This window comes from Cervus canadensis, chromosome 13 (assembly GCF_019320065.1).
Source record: "Cervus canadensis isolate Bull #8, Minnesota chromosome 13, ASM1932006v1, whole genome shotgun sequence".
NCBI lineage: Eukaryota > Metazoa > Chordata > Mammalia > Artiodactyla > Cervidae > Cervus > Cervus canadensis.
The window spans coordinates 65,036,790-65,048,357 of NC_057398.1; the positions used below are offsets into that span (position 1 = coordinate 65,036,790).

At 37.3% G+C, this 11,568-nt stretch overlaps 1 pseudogene; it reads left to right on the plus strand.

Annotated features, from left to right (window-relative positions):
• Nucleotides 1-1,392: 1,392 nt before the first annotated feature.
• On the plus strand, nucleotides 1,393-1,905 carry LOC122451765 (annotated as a pseudogene).
• The last annotated feature ends 9,663 nt before the right edge of the window (nucleotides 1,906-11,568 follow it).

Consider the following 11,568-nt stretch of genomic DNA (forward strand, 5'->3'; position numbering starts at 1 on the left):
GCAGGAGACTTAAGCCCAAAACCTGAGAACACCAGAAAACTCCTGACTACATGGAACTTTAAGTAATAAGTGACCATCGAAAAGCCTCCATACCTACACTGAAACCAACCACCACCCAAGAGCCAATAAGTTTTAGAGCAAGACATACCACGCAAATTCTCCAGCAACGCAGGAACATAGCCCTGAACATCAACATACAGGCTGCCCAAGGACACACCTAACACATAGACCCATCTCAAAACTCATTACTGGGCACTCCATTGCTCTCCAAAGAGAAGAAATCAAGTTCCACGCACCAGAACACTGACGCAAGCTCCCCTAACCAGGAAATCTTGACAAGCCAATCGTCTAACCCCACCCACTGGGTAAATCCTCCACAATAAAAAGGAACCACAGACCTCCAGAATACAGAAAGCTCACTCCAGATACAGCAATCTAAACAAGATGAAAAGGCAAAGAAATACCCAACAGGTAAAGGAACATGAAAAATGCCCACCAAGTCAAAATACAAGATACATAATTTACGTGTTATACGGAGTTTTATTTCTGTCCTAAGGATAAAACCTAATCACCAAGAATTTAAGGGTCTCCTGCTTTCATTAGGAACCCAATAAGCAATATCTTAACTAATTATTGACGCAGGGATTTTTCCACAAACTAACACCCGTGGCCAGTGATTTGTTATGTAGGTGATATTGAAATGTTTCTAGTCAATAATGTTTGGGTAACAAAAGACATACTAATACTTCTCTGGTCAATAAAGTGTTAAGCTGCGTTTCTCAAGACTAAGTGTTTCTCTTTCTCTCTCCCACCACCCTCTCCCATACAAAGGTATTTTGTTTTTTATGAGTTTTCTTCAATTTTTCGACCAGCACTACACATACCTCATTTCAGCATCTATGTTCTAGTATTTAACAAAATAAATCAAGCCAACCACCTTTTTTGACCAATGCTCAGGAAATACGGGTATGAACGCTGCCGGGTTCAAGGAGCACAGTAAAACTATGACCAAAGAAGGCGTTCATTGAGGCTGTTTCTCATTTCTTTCACACATTTCCGAAAAATGAGGAGGTATTTATCTGGAAGGAAACTCGGAGTCAAAGGTAATTCACTGATAAACATCAGTGTGTTCAGTCAAGACCACAGAGGAAATGTAAACACATCACCCAAACAGCGGCTGTCCCTACCTCTCGAAAAAAAGCATTCGTGTGTGTTGTCTCCAGCCTCGGCGCCCAGAGCTCCCACTCCCACCACAGAGCATCCACTGACCACCCGCCCACCCCTCTACCCCCGCCCCCTCCCCCCAACGTCGACCCGGAAGTACACTGACCCCACGTCGACCGGGACGCCGAACCCGACTCCTGCGTTCCACGTCTCAGAGTGAGGCCTACCATGCTGCACAAGGAGAGCCTGTGGGGCTTTGCGAGGGGATTACATGTCAGCAATAGTGGGGACACCTCTGTGTTCCAGACTCGGTTTCTGTTTCTAATGGCGACGTGGAGGAAATACTGCTGGATGCCCAGTGTGAATCTGGACGGAGCAGCCCCAGGAGTTCTCACTGTGACCACCCACCTCGCTCACAGACCCCCCACCTAAGATAACACCGCAGCTTCCGAAACAGGCCCACATAGTACTGACGGGAAAAAAAAAAAAAAAGCTCTCAGTCAGAGGAAGATTATATGGAGAGAAGAAAAGGCGTGGAAAGAATCTTGAAGAAAAAGTTCATACCTGGTACGGAATTGGTCAAGTTGGCCGGAAAACATCACTTCCCCACTCTGCCCAGTTCCTTTTCAGACACCCTCAGCGCACGACCCCCGTCGACAGGAGGAACACGGCGTTTTCTCTGCAGTTTCTAAAAGTTTTTCTCCCGTGTTTTCTCGCTCTCTTGTGCTGGCAGTGACGTAGGGGATCTCTCCCTGTAGGCTCCTGACCACAGCTACCAGCGCCTTTTGATAAAAGAACTGGAATCTGGCTTTTTCAGTTAGGGGGGATTTATATTGGGATTTGCAATGCAGCCTACTGAAGAAGCTACCATCTTGGTCCTTGGGTGGCTGCACCATTTGTGTCTTTTTGGGTTTTTTTTGTTGTTTTTTTTTTTTTTTTTGGTAAATGCTGCATTCCTAATTCAGTCAAATACAAGTAAGAAACACAAACAAAGAGTGGTGTGAGTGAATATGGACCATGCGGAGTTGGGAGGGAATTTCATTACAAAAACAGTAAAACACTCCAGGACTCAGCATGAAATGTTCATGAAAGTAAAAACAAAATTATGTGGAAGTTTCCAATAGAGATGCCTACAACTATAATATATACTTAATCATTACTGGCCTCCCTGATTTAGCCACTCATCTATAGAAAATGGAAACCATGTGAATTAGGAGAAACACCAACTTTTGTGAGTTGAGATTTTCAATAAAATAATAAAATATATTAAAAATCAAGATTTTAAGTCTCTGGATTTATTTTCAGTCCCATATATATTCCCATAATGTGAACACATGCTTGTCTTGTTTACCCAGTTCTTCACTCTAAAAACCTTGCTGACAACCTGTTCATTACCAATGCAGAACATGCCAAGATGGTGCAACGTGGTCCCTGTTCACCAAAAGCTTTTCTTCTACATAGGAGAAAGTCACATGCAACTTCTCATACAAGGAGACAATTGGATATTCCAATTGAAGTTTTTCCAATGTCCTTGTTTTGGTCTTCTCCCTTGACTTCGGACTTCCCTAAGTATCCCTGTTCATAGAGTCTGTATTTTAGTTCTTTCAGTTATAATGCACTTTTATTCTACCCAAGCCAGGAGCTGTGTTGGTGTGGTGGTAAGCGGAGGAGGGGACATTCTATGATCTTCTAAATAAGTCTCAATCATTTGATATGCCTGTGTCTTGGAGGTTGGGCCTTCACAAGTGTTTTCCCAGTGTTCTTTGCATTCAGGCCCCTACACCTTTCCCTGGCTGCAGCATTACCAAATATACTTCCTTAAAGCCTTGATCCTAGACACCTATGTTTTTCCACCCCTCAAGTGAGATAGGAAGGCTGAAGTGAGTTTTGTTCCTTCATCTGGATAAAGTTTAAGAATGGATTTGGTAAAATCTTTTCTACCAGAAAGTACGTCTTTGATATGGAGAAGACATTGATCATGTTGGATAATGGTTACTGTTTTCTTCCCCCTGCCAAAGACAAGAAGGGGGTTTTCTTGGACTTTCACCATAAAAACATAGTGGGGTTACTGGAAGGAAAGCCTGTAAAATGTGGTGTCCCCCTAAGTTTGCAGTTCCCAGGAACTTTTTGCCCTCACACTAGCCTCCACTCAACTTCTGGGAATTCACCAAAATTAACACTTGTGTTACTAGCTTAACAAATGCACCAGGATTATGTAAGATGTTAACAGTGGCAGAAAATAAGGGAAGAGTATATGGCAACTCCCTTTTTATTTTTGTAACATTTCTATGAATCTATAATCCTTCCAAATTAAACAGTTTACTAAAAAAGTAAATTTCTGACCAAATGTTAAAACTGCAATATATTATTTGAGTCTTAGCAAAACTAGCAATTAAGCAATTAAGCATTAGAAAAGAAGACTTTACAGGACAACAGGTGGGGAAGGACATCATTGAACTGCATAATAATAAAGCAGAGAATTGTCCTGGGACTAGAGCCTGGAAGAGAGGCAGACTAATGGTAGCTTTTACTCACTTGCAGGTTAAAGCCTTTGTGGGAGAGGAAAAGGAACCTTGCAGGAGTCAAGTCACAACCAAAGAGAGGGATGCTATACATAGAACGTGAGCAGAGCATTTTCCCAGCCCAAAGCTTTTAGCCACTTACGATGAGCCTGGGGAAGGTCTGAGAGTTATAAAAACCAGATCCCAGGTTCAACTCTGACATGTAATATGCTGACAGTGAACAAGTCATATTCACTGTCATTTTTCTCATTCTTGAGTCTCTCAATTATGGGTTGCATTCATCCACGGCTTTGATTATATTAATTTATAAAGGCAAGTTCTTTAATCCTTTTGAATTTATTGAATTGTTTTAGATTTGACAGTGACATAAAAATTAAAATACATTGCAATATGAAAGGGAAATAAAAATAACTTCAGTCAGCATATAAAACTAAATTCTCATTTTGGCAAGTCCTAGGATATAGAAGGAGGTAATTTATCATACAATTATAATGTGTGTAGCTTTGACCATAGATATTGATAGTTATACCTTTAATTCCTGAAGTATTCATCATACTTGCAAGTATCATTCAGAAGCAGAGGAACTTGCTTGCACTGCACCATGAACATGCAGTCATCAAGGTCCAGATGATGGAAGAAACTACATCCCAGTTTTTCAATAGTTAAATTTTAATGGAAAAAGAGGATTGATGAGGGATGTAGTAAAAGAGACTTAAAACTCATATTAAGCTTAAAAAGGGAAAAGATAAATATCAAAGTATGCAGGGTTATAAAAATAAAAAAATGAAGTGATCAGTATGAAATTCAGGGTAATAGTTACTCATGGGGAGACAGAGAACCTGTAATCATGGTCAGACACATGGATGCAGCTTCCAGGTGGCTGGCAAAATATGATTTTTTCACCTGAGTAGTGGTTCCAAGAGTGTTAACATTTTAATAATCCTTTACAATATACATTTGTTTTGTGTCATTTTCTCCCTTTTTTATTACAGTATGTAATAAAATCTCAATGTGTTGCTGGCAGAAAGCTGTGTGTTACATTTACAACAATGAATAAGAAAGTTTTCCTATAATCAAAGGATAGAATCAAGTAGAAAGAAAAAACAGGTGACAAAATGAGCAATGGAATATTGCAATTCTTATCATGATATTATGTATTAGGTACAGAGAAGTCCAAATGATGGGTTGTTCAATTTTGTCCAGTTATGTTGTAAGTGGTTTTGAAGGACAGCAAATCCAAACATTTCAGCTTAATATTTAAAGATTAACCACAGTTTTCAAAAGAAATAGAGGATGGGGCCATTTAGAAAAAAGGGGCCAATTATTTTGTTAAAAGATATTTTTTAACAGGTAAAATTATGACTCATACAAATGTAAAGTAAATATTAATATGTATCTAACATTTCATTTAACTCACTAATTAGTGAAGGAATAAGGAAGATGTTATTGGTGGCTCAAAAAAGAATTCAAGACACACACATATTAGTTATCAGGAATGCTAAAATGATTTACACATAGATACAAAATTAATCAATATCCATAGGGCAGTAATGAAATGCATCTCTACTGGGCTAACCTGCATTTCTGTGAAACAGAAGCATGGGTGTTACTATCAGTGTTCAACAATTAACAGAACTGTCAAATACCTCAAAGATAATGAGAAGGGAAGATAACTCCAAAGGGGTAACTGGACAAGTTACTCAGTAATTCTTTTCCCCTTTTCAAAGTCTTTGAATATTTTTACTGACAGCAGAAAGACTGGGTTTTGGAAAATATCAGGATCCATTGTAAGAATGGCTAGAATGCTGTACAGCTGGGGGTTAAAAGGGCAGAAGGTTGAAGGTGAGAAAAAAAGACTGAAAAGGTGGACAGGGTTCATATGAAGCTGAGTGAAGCCTTTTATTTTGTATGGAAGTGGGTGGCAAAGAACCCACCTGCTAATGCAGGAGATGCCAGAGACGGGGTTGATGCCTGGGTGGGGAAGATCCCCTGGAGCAGGAAATGGCAACCCACTCCAATATTCTTGCCTAGAAAATTCTATGGACAGAGGAGCCTGGTGGGCTATAGTCCATGGGGTTGCAAAGAGTTGGACTCAACTTAGTGACTAAACAACAAATATGTAAAGCTCTATTATGGGAATTCTTCAGGGTAAAAGGGAATAAGTAGAGACAATCCCGGATGGCCTCAGGGGTCATTTCCTCTTCTTCTTCTAGCTCAGAAATAATTTAGCATAGCAGTTGTGAGTTAGCTCAGTGGAAGAGAAGTGAACTCTGGCATTTCCGCAACTAAGACTCTCTCATTGACACACAGATGCCATCTGTCCTCCTTTCCCTGTGCATATTTTGAGTGATTGAAGAGAGACTTCACTCTTAGAGCCCTTCTGTGAAATATCTAGTTTGTGTGTGTGCTGAGTCACTTCAGTTGTGTCCAACTCTTTGTGACCTCATGGACTGTAGCCCACCAGGCTCCTCTGTCTTTGGGATTTCGTGGGCAAAAATACTGGAGTGGGTTGCCATTTCCTTCTCCAGGGGATCTTCTAGGCCCAGGAATCAAACCCGTGTCTCCTGTGGCTCCTGCAGTGAAGGCGGAATCCCATGGCAGGCATCCTCTTATGTGGAATAACATAAATGTTAAAATCCTGTATGCGTTGCTGCTTTTCTGTCTGTGTTTCCCCAATAAACCCAATGTAATATTTTCTACTGTGGATATGTTAGGAATGTTTGTAATTTTTCCCTTTTGCATTAGAGGCAGTCAAGGAATTTGTTTTCAGCTTAATTTTGTTTTATGATTATAAGTAGCAGTAATAATGTTTTGATTTTCAAATGAGGATAAAAAGATAGAATTTTGGAAGAACTAGTGTGAGCCAGTAGTCACACTGTGTTGCTGGGTTGAAAAATAATCCAGCTGCTCTGAGTGAGAGCGGTTCAGGGAGAATTATGGAAAGGGAGACTTGGTTACTCTTGGGGAATGTAAGTTCTTTCAGAGTGCCCTTATCTCAGGCTGTGATACAGTTTGCTCTCCAAATGGCCAGTAAAGTACCAATAGTATTTGATTTTGAGTGCCTGATTGGTAGTAAAACATGGGTGTCTCCTAGATAACATCAAACAGACTTTCAGGTAGGACTAATTGGGCAGTTAGTCCTTTATTTGAGAAGACATATTCGGCTTTGTATTTTTCATTTGGTGTATGGTTGAACGGAAGAGGCAGTCCTACCCACACCTCTACCCCTTTATTTCAGGTTCTTTCTTTTCCTTAGAGTTTAGCTGTCATGCCTGCAGGTTGGCAACTTGGTCTAGAGACTGGGTCAAACTCAGATCTGATCCCTACTGTAAGTAGATGTCACAGCTATTGGAAGCACATGATGTCTGCTTGTCTCTTTCTAAGATCCTAGCAACCACTGTAATTTAACACCTTATCTAATCATTTGTTGATGTTTTTAAAAACTGAGATGTTAATGGTATTATTTCACTTTTACTTGTTTGTTAGAATTTTTTAATAAAGAAATACTTCCTCTCACTGACTGTCTGATTACCCCTGGTAGAGTTAATAAGAAATGTAGGATAACTGCTTAATTTCTCCCTTTATTAACCAGTTTTCAATTTAATTCCTATAATCCTCTGAAAGTAGACAATTCTTTTAAAATATCACTATGCACCCATAGATATAAATAAGTTTTATCTATTTCATCCATTCTAGTTATTAATATTATTGAAATTGAAATGGTCTCATTTTGGTTAGTAGAAGACTAGCAAAGTTGGCCCTTGAATAATTTTGATTGACTCCACTAGCCTTTGACAGCTAACTTTCTGATGGATAATAGCAAGATTTGCCAGGCTCAGCTTGTACATTTCCTGTCTCAGGCCTCAGCAATGTCTCCACTAAACCTAGATTGCTTTTAGTGAGAAGTGACATTTTAAGATCACAATCTGAGTTCCTTTACTAAAGCATTAGTCATTGTATCTAGGTCTTTACACTATAAAGAGCTGGGAAATATTTATAGGTAGGAAAAATATATAACCCAACTCCATGCAACGTAAAAGACTAGAAAGGATAACCAACCGAGTAACAACTTCCTAAACTTATACTGATAAAATAAGACTTCAAGACTAAGGAGATTTTAATTAAACTCTTCCTATAGCATCTGTGTGTCCCTTATTCTGCTGTAAAAATTCTTCTTCTCAAGGACACAAAGAATGGTAAATAAAAACATCAACTAATTATTCATTTTTAAAAGTAGTCTCAGAATGATAATACCAATATTACCATCATCATAATTATTGAAATTAGATAAGCAAAAGCTAAGCTTTCTTAGCTTTAGTTTCTAACAATACAAGAAAACTAATTTCATGTGAAAATAAACAAGGAAATGTATGAAGCTCCTTGTGAAGTTATACTAAGAAAAGATGAGAACAAGGAACATAATCATATAAATGCACATATTCACAAAAGATGAGTCTGAAACTAAGCCTCATTTTAGTGGGTCTTAATTTCTCCTTATGCCAAGGAAAAGAAGACAAAGATTCTAACTATCAGTTTTCTATATTGAAGTTATAAAACAGTAATATTAGGCTGGAAAATAAATGAGAGTATAACTGTTAGTAAAGGGTCATTGAAAGTAATATTTATAAAGGATCTGTTTATTGAGAGACTCAAGAAAACTAATTGAAAAACTGTAAGTAATTCTATGAGCAATAATAGCAATAAAGGAATTTAGTAATGTAACTAGATATATGTGCTTCTCTGGTGACTCAGTGGTAAAGAATCTGCCTGCCAGTGCAGAAGACACGGGTTCAAACCCTGGGTCAGGAAGATCCCCTGGAGGAGGAAATGGCAACCCACTCCAGTATTCTTGCCTGGGAAATCTCATGGACAGAAGAGCCTGGGGGGCTATAGTCCATGGAGTTCCAAAGAGTCAGACACAACTTAGCAACTAAACAACAAGAAACAGACATACGTTTATCACAAAGATGGCCTTAATCACGATAGATTAACTGATATAACATATGTCTTACCATAAACAACTTGAAAACTGGAAAAATATATAATGCAACTGTTTTTAGACACTGACAATAGGCAACATAGATATGTGATTTTTAACAGAAAACAGATGAAGTGGACCACACAACTTCAACTGCCTTCTTTAAAGATTTCAGTTCAGGGAAAAAATGCAAGTCTCATTTAGAGACCAAGTTTACAGGGGTATTCCTTAAATAGAGCAAAAAGTACTATTTTTGAATTGAGGAAATAGTGATCTACATACATTCAGTGAGAGAAAGAGAGGTGAAATTTGCAAGACAAAGTACTAGAAAGATCTCAAGAAGTTTGTAGGAGTGTACCTTTGAGCCTGGCTGAACACCAAGCAGCTTCCATGCAGGATAAAACACCATGGGTATTGACAAAGGATACCAATCATAAGATATGTTAATTTTCAGAGCTCACACAGGGCTAAGGGACATTCGAGTACTTAACATCCAGAATAGAAAAGCTTTAATGAACACCCTGAGAATTCATTTGAAACTTAAGAATCCTTGTATCTTAGTAATTAAGGCTATTCTAGGCTTGCCATAACAAAGTTTAAATAAAAGTCTTTAAGGACAAACTTGATACTGAGGTAACTGCCAGACCAACACCAACTCTAACATCATTAAATAAAGACTAACAAAGTCCTGGTACTTATCATAAAATTCAAAATCTTCAACATCAATAAATAGTTATTCAACATCTGAAAGAGTGGGAAAATATTCTTTTAGGAGAAAAATCCGTATAAAATCAGACCCAGAACCACAGAGACAAATTTTCAGAAAAGGACTTCAATACAGGTATATTTTAAATATGTTCAAGTACTTAGAAGAAAAAGAACATAATGAAGAGAAAAATGCAAACTGTAAAAAAATCAAATTTCTTGAACTGAAATTTTAAACATTACTGAATAAACCTAACAACAGATTAGGCACTGGGAAGAAAAGACTGGTGAAAATTTCTATCAAGACCTAGCAATGAAAAAATATCTGAGGAACAGAAAGAAATGAGGCTGAAAAAACGGAATAGTTCCTAAGTGACCAAGTGGACAATGTCAAGAGGTCAAACACAGCTGCAATTGGGGTTTCTGAAAGTGGAAGATAGAAAAAAAGGAGAATTGATGCCTAAAAGTTTCCAGTTTTGATGAAAAGTATAAACCCATACATCCAAGAAGCTAAATACATCCCAAATAGAATGAATGAACATCTTTCACATCTTATTCAAATTTTTAAAAATCAGAGACTAAAAAAAAAAAAAAAAAAAAAAATCTGGAAAGTAGTCAGAGAGAAAAAAGACACAGAGAGTAACAAATGTGATACAAATTACCACTGACTTCTCATCAGGGATAATGGATACCAGGGAACAAAAATGCAACATCTTAAAAGTGCTGAAATTTAACAAAATTAAAACGAAAATCAACAGTCAACCTAGGACTCTACCTTTTGAAAATACTCTTCAAGCTAAAGGATAACTGCGCCCCCAAAGAATGATTATCAGCTCAGGGCGTCATATAGCATCCACCCTTCTTTTCTTCTGCTTCCACCTGTCTGTATACACACAGAGGAAGTCCATACATCTCCCAATTCTCTTCGGATCTTTGGACAGGCCTTTGATGTAATTAACTTGTGTCTGTTTTTTACAATCTCTGCCTCCATAGTTCTATCAGCCCATGAAGAGCACATCTGACACACAACTTCAGCAAATCTTATGAAAATAGTGAATTCCTGTCTCTCACTCCTCTGGATGTAGTAATTCAAATACAGTCTTAGGGACTAGAAGATATCCTTGCTCATCTGCCCTTGACCTCATTCACCTAGAGAACAGAAGACTTCATGATGACAGTGTACCTGCATTATCAACATCTGTTTCCAGCTAGACTTGCCATATAAAATTCCCTTGTGTGTAATATTTTAACACTCAATTTTCAGTCAACATGAACTTAAAAATATGTTCAAAGTAAAAGCTATAGAATCAGGAGCATATATATAAATATATACTAAAAACTCTTTAATTTCAATTCTGCAAATGTTTTTAGTTCCTAGTTGATATCCCTAAGAGGAATCCCTGTGAATCCCTAAGAATAATCCCTAAGAATAACTATTTTCTTAAAATCAGTCACTCAAAAGATTGGAAATAAATTTTCTTTTAGAGGCTAACTTTTTTTAATATATAGAATTTTAGAGGAATTAAAGCATTCACAACTGCAGATCAAAGATTTGGAAAGACTAAAGCACAAGCTACTGGAGATCAAAGGCTCTGATAATTCCAGATCTCCTCTTCTACTAACCTCTGGGACTTTATAAGGATAAATCACTTACTATATCACATCCCTGGTTTTTGGGGTTTTTTTTAATGTGAGTTATGGTCTACATTAGCATTTTTTAGGTATTTGGGATTCATAAAACAAAAGAAAATGGAGGCTGAGCAAACATATAGTTGCCATTTCTTTTTTATTAAGAACATAAACAATCATACACACTGCCATCTCTAGTTAAAATATTTCATTAAAAACATTTTAACAATAAAAAAGGGAAAATTCAAAATAGTGCTTCACATTAAAAATATATATAGTTCAAGAAAAAATTGCATATTATCTTTTTTTCCCATTTTCATCATGGACTGGTAAAAATTTTATGAACGTCTAAAATCATTCCATGGACCTGTTTTAAAAATCATTGAATTAAATGCTTCTTAACTGCCCTCTTCTACTATGAAACTCTATTATTTATATTCTTATTTTGATACATTATGTTAAGTAAATGTGATTAATATTACATGAAATGTCATTAAATGTAATTTGCCTGATTCAATGTAATTAAATAAGGAAAAATACTTTTTTAAGAACAAGGGAAATATCTCCTAA